The sequence below is a fragment of the Podarcis tiliguerta genome (assembly GCF_965153285.1).
Source record: "Podarcis tiliguerta genome assembly, chromosome: 3".
Lineage (NCBI taxonomy): Eukaryota > Metazoa > Chordata > Lepidosauria > Squamata > Lacertidae > Podarcis > Podarcis tiliguerta.
In genome coordinates, this window is record NC_139536.1 from 36,547,473 (window position 1) to 36,553,472 (window position 6,000).

Below are 6,000 nucleotides of genomic sequence, written 5' to 3' on the forward strand. Positions count from 1 at the left end.
TCTCGGAAACTGCATATGCCTCAGGCCAAATAATGCTGTTAAGAGATGTTTTAGCTGATTATATCTCTATTTTTCACTATTAGGCAGATTGTATTTATTTTGCAGCTCCTGAAAAGACAGTAATGGGTCCTGAGAATTTAATCAATGTGAGAGCTTTAGAATGCCCCTGCCTTCCTGTGGCTTTCCTATAAATGGATGGCCAGCCATTTTAAGTGGAGGATCAAGCAAATTAGAGACTTCTGCTACATATCTAGGTGAAAACATTCAGTAAAAAGCAGCATAAATTTCACTAACAGCATGTTTAAACTGTGTTACCAAAGCATGGGCAATAAAGTCCAATGTAGTTTTCTCAGCTCCTGGGCATTATCATATCTTCTTTCTTCTTCTTTGGTGATCACTCGTAGCTAGGTAAAATTGTCTTCCGGGAACACGGTCTTAACAGTGAGTCCAATTCTGGATCCATTTGTCCTTCCACCGTGGGGAAATAGGTTTCCGGGTGGGAGTTGATCACAGTGAAGGAAGTGTGCCTTGCTCTTAGCACGTTTCCCCCTTTCGTTCTGAGTTCAAGTGTCTTCAAAGCCCATGACACCTTTGGTCAGTGGCAGAGGAAGCCGCTCAGGGGCGGGGCGAAGGCGGGGCATGCTGCCCGTAGTGGCGGGGCACACCACGGGGCCTCCTGAGTCTGCCTGCCTCCTCCCACTCAGCCACCCTACAGCTGGGGGGGAAGCAGCGGGCAGACCATTTGGGGCAGCGCAGAACCAGCGGGTGCCCAAGCCACCCTTTCACTCCCAGGAGAGACGTGTGCTGCAGGCCCCACGGTCAGTGCTGCCCGGCATTTTGTCACCCCCTTCAGTGGTGACACCTGGGGCGCACCGCACCCACCTTCCTCCACCCCTGTCATTGGTAAGGGCTGTTCTCCAATTGGAGCGCTTGCAGGCCAGCGTTTCCCAATTGTCAGTGTTTATTCTACATTTTTTAAAATTTGCCTTGAGAGAGTCTTTAAACCTCTTTTGTTAACCATCAGCATTATGCTTTCCATTTTTAAGCTCGGAATAGAGTAGTTGCTTTGGAAAATGATAATCAGGCATCCAAACAACAGGACCAATCCAACAAAGTTGATATTGAAGAATCATTGCTTCAACACTGGTGATCTTTGCTTCTTCTAGTACACTGGCATTAATTCACCAGTCTTCCCAAGTGATATGTAAAAAATTTCAGAGACACCGTTGATGGAATCTTTCAAGGAGCTGGTGTTTTCCTGGGGAGAGCATTACACAAACGAGGCGCCACTGCAGAAAAGACCTGTTCTCTTATGTTGCTGCCCTCTAGACCTCTCAGATGATGCATGTCACAGGGTCTGGGCTGGCTCTTATGGGGAGAGGTGGTACTTGAGGTATTGTGGTCCTGAGCCATTTAAGACTTTATAGGTCAAATCCAGCACTTTTAATTAGGCCCAGAAACTATTTCGCAGTCAGTGCAGTCAGGCCAAGATCACGGTAATGCGGTCAAACTGTCTTGCCTTGGTGAGCAACCTGGCTGCTGAATTCTGCACCAGCTGAAGTTTTTTCCAGGCACATTCTTGTGGATTTAACAACTGGAATTTAGCAAGTGAAGTTTTTCTGATACGATGGGGAAGTTTCACTTACTAAATTTCCACCTGCTAGGAGGTTGGGTGGGGAGCCTACCCTATCAAGTCCAAGGTAGAATAGGACCACAACCGCCATTAAAGGTAAAGGGACCCCTGACCATTAGGTCCAGTCATGACCGACTCTGGGGTTGCGGCGCTCATCTCGCTTTATTGGCCGAGGGAGCCGGCGTACAGCTTCCGGGTCATGTGGCCAGCATGACTAAGCCGCTTCTGGCGAACCAGAGCAGCGCACGGAAACGCCGTTTACCTTCCCGCTGGAGCGGTGCCTACTTATCTACTTGCACTTTGACGTGCTTTCGAACTGCTAGGTTGGCAGGAGCTGGGACCGAGCAACGGGAGCTCACCTCGTCGCGGGGATTTGAGCCGCCGACCTTCTGATTGACAAGTCCTAGTCTCTGTGGTTTAACCCACAGCACCACCCGCGTCCCCCTAACAACCACCATTATCACAGCATAAAAAAAAGGTGATAACAGGATGATGACAACACCCCCTATCCCAAAGAAAATTGTGTATTCAGACTCTCAATTATGTGCTTCAGGCCCTATGCATATAGAAAGCAAGTTGAAATCAATGGTGCAGCAGTTAAGTAGCTAATTGATCTGAACCCATGCTCAATAACAAACAAAAATCAGGAGTTAATGATTGGTTGGAGAATCTTCATCTAAGAAGCCACCCCCAAGGTTTAATCCCAAACCACTAAGAAATTACAGAAGTCAGCAACGAAGTGTATTTCGCATAGGCTTGCCAACTCTTCAAATGACCATTGTAGCAATAACTTTTAAGATCAGCTTATGCAAACATAACTGGGTAATACTGTTTATCTTCATGTTGTATAAAGCTTCACCTTTAGCCAGCTGATAACTGAATTTTAAAGATACTGTTAAAGGTCCGGCATAGGCCAGATTTCTACTAGCCAGTTGGCAGCCTTCCTTGTTAATTAATTAATTAATTAATTACCCCACATTTCTCAAGGAAACTTAGAACATTTGAAAACATCAATTATAAATGACAATATAATAACAAGCTAGTTAAAAAGAATAAAGTACATCACAACGTATTTATAAAACCAACAATTCTTGTCCTCTGATTCTGTGTTTATTTATTGCACACAGAATGATGTATATCCTAGACCTTTAACAGTTATATAGAAAAAGGAAGTTCCGCCATTGCAGCTTCTAAGGCGGTGGGGGTGCGCGCACCTTCTGAAATCCCCTCTTCTGTTTCACTTGTATAGGCTGCTTCTCAAAATCATGAAGCATTCTGCAAACATGGAAACTGAGCTTTGGACAACAAAGTTAGATGCAGCGTTTTTTTCACATTTTTTTAAGAAGAGAAAACAACCAACCCGATACTTTTCTACCATTCAAGGCTCAAGCTTCATGCCCAAATAAAGTGGCACACCGCTGCTCACAAACCAGGCATAGGCAAACTCGGCCGTCCAGATGTTTTGGGACTACAACTCCCATCATCCCTAGCTAGCAGGACCAGTGGTCAGTGGGAGTTGTAGTCCGAAAACATCTGGAGGGCCGAGTTTGCCTATGCCTGTCATAAATAAAGCCCAAACTGGCACCCACACTGATTTTGTGTCTAACATCACATAGATAAAACCAGGGGTACTAATAACACCCCTAGCCCCACACCAAGAATCACCATCTAAGGTCCACCTGAACACACACCTGTGCTGCGCTGCACTAAACCTTGCTCATAGAAACCCAGGGCTGCAGGGCATGGGCATAGCCAGGATTTTTGTGGGGGGGGGGGGACTTGGTTGGGGAGGCAGGACTTTTGTTAAAGGAGCAGAACTGATGTGATTGGTGATTCAATTCATTGAATTGGTGTGATTGGTCATTCAATTTCACTGAATTACTTGATCTAGGTGGGGCAAATGCCCCCCCCCAGCTACGCTTATGCTACAAGGAGTGTTGCAGGACCTCTATTCCTACAAACTGCAGAAAATCCACAGCCGAAGCCTCCTCAGCAGATGGTTTTCCAGTCTCTGCTGAAAGGAACAGAGGAAGCTGTCTTACACTGAGTCTGCCTTGCTCAGTATTGCCTGCAGTCCTCGGAAGCAGCTCCCTGGGGTTTCCCATAGGTGATGCTGGAAATTGAACCTGGAATCTTCTGCATGCAAAGCTGGTGTTCTCTCACCAAGCTATGGTTCTTCCCCAAACCTCCTTCCATAAATGCTGCATGAGGCAATACTTTATTCTGAAGGAGATCTCCCACAGTGGAAAGCAATGTGATTGCAAGTTGACCATGACCATTTCATGGTCAAAACTTTAACTCTATTTAAATAGGTGCACAAAAATGCACTATATTATGTGACATCGCTTTCGGAAAGGGAGTGTAGAAGGCAAACGTGTGTTCAAAAATGTGTATGTTAGGGAAATTTTACGTTAATTAATTTTGTGAGGACTTTTTTTTTTAAGAACTGCATGGAAAAATTGGGTAAATCAAAGTTAAGATAGGGAAAATAAGGAACTAAGAAAAACAGAAATTTACAGACTTGTATATCTCTACTTGGGAGCAGGCCCCAATTCAGTGCTATGGGGTGGACATCTGAGTAGAAACCAAGGAAGAAACATTGTAATATATTTCTCCAAGCGGCTGTCTCTCTGTCCCCTTGCAACCAGTTACCAGAGGTCTTCCCTCTAAGTCTGCCATCACACAGAACCTTTATTTTATTGACATGCCTAATTGCCCCTAGCAGCTGAGAAGCTTGCCAGCTGTTGATTTCCTATGGTGGGCTGCCAGGTTTATTGGAGGGATGGCTGCTACTGTGTTTCCAACAGCAGAAACTAAAATTTGACATACAGAAAAGCATTCCTACGCCAGGGAAAGCATCAGTTTCTCTGAAGCAGGTTGCAGTTACAAAGCGACCGAAAAAGAACCAAGTTTACTTATGCTTTTTTTAAAAAAATCCAATTCGTTGGTGCTTGTCTGCCAGGTAAAACTGCCAGGAGCTGTGGAGGCAAAAATATTGTATCTTCCCGACCCTGACTTTTAGCATCCCCACACCCCGTGTCTAATTCTGCTCTGGATTGATCCACCAGAATTCTCTATGGTATTGACAACTCCCCCCGCCTTTGAAACTCATAATGGCAAGGCTGTCTTTGTTTTAAAACTACAAACTTAATTTTTGTCCTCTAAAGTTCTTACATTGGCTCATGAAAGCAAAACCTTTCATCTATCTCTGGAACACCTGCTGGGACACATTGGCATGGCAGGTGCTAATATAAGTTTAGTGTTGCGCTGCTATTAAAGTACATTAAGAGTGATCTTTCAGGGACTGTCAGATGGTCCAAAATCAAAGGTGTGTGTTGCTGTTTTTTTTTAAAAAAGGAAGGAAGAAAAAGAGGCACAACAAAATACCTCTCTAATGATCCAAATAACTGCTAGGGTGCCTTGCCTGCGGCTTGCTACAAGTTTTTAGCTATGTTCAGGAAGAGAAGGTTGTATTCAGGTTCCTCAGAAAGCCCCCCCAGAAAGAATGTGTTAAAGAAAATGTTGTGGGAATCAGATGTGCTGGAACCAGAGCCAGTTTGGGTGGGTGGGGTGTGAAGAGATGGATTTCAACAAGATGCCCTCAGTAAGTCCCCTCCCCCCTTTCTGTACCCTACATGTGCAACTCTCAGGGACAGCCCCCCCCATTTTTTTTGCTGCCTGAACCAGAACAACAAATTGTGTCCCCTTCTACCAAGTCGAAATGAATACTGCTCAAGTTATTTTGGTACTTGAGGCAGAAAATTCCATGAGCACTTCTCCCCCTCCCTGACAGAATAACACAATACTAATAAATAACTAACAATTTGCTGCCCTTTTATGACATCCATAATCAGCTGCCAGGATCGGCTGCCACACTCTACCTCCCTGACCTTTATCTCTTTTCTCCATCTTTCTTTGCTCTCCCTCACCCCTTAATCTGTTTAGTTTTATTCCCCCCACCCCGCCCCTGCCATTTGCCCAATTACAGATCTGGCAGGTCATATCACAAACACTGCTGCTTGGGATGGGATGAGCAGGAGCATTATTTATTTGCCTAAGCTGTTTCTGTCCCACCTTTTACAGTGCAGCCCTATACCTGTCTATTCAGAAGTAAATCCCGCTGAATTTAAAATGAGTTCCTCCCAGGTAGTGATAGATATTTGCAGCTTTGAAATGCCTGCATGGACAACAGTTTCCACTCGCATCTGCATGATGTTAATCCACTGGCAATTACCGTGCATATGCAAACAGTGGCCTTTTTTTCCACCCCTTCCACCAACACTGTCAGGGAGGAGTCAGCATGGGGCACAATCAGAGCAGGCTTAATGGATAATACAACAACAACAACAACAATTTATTTATACTCC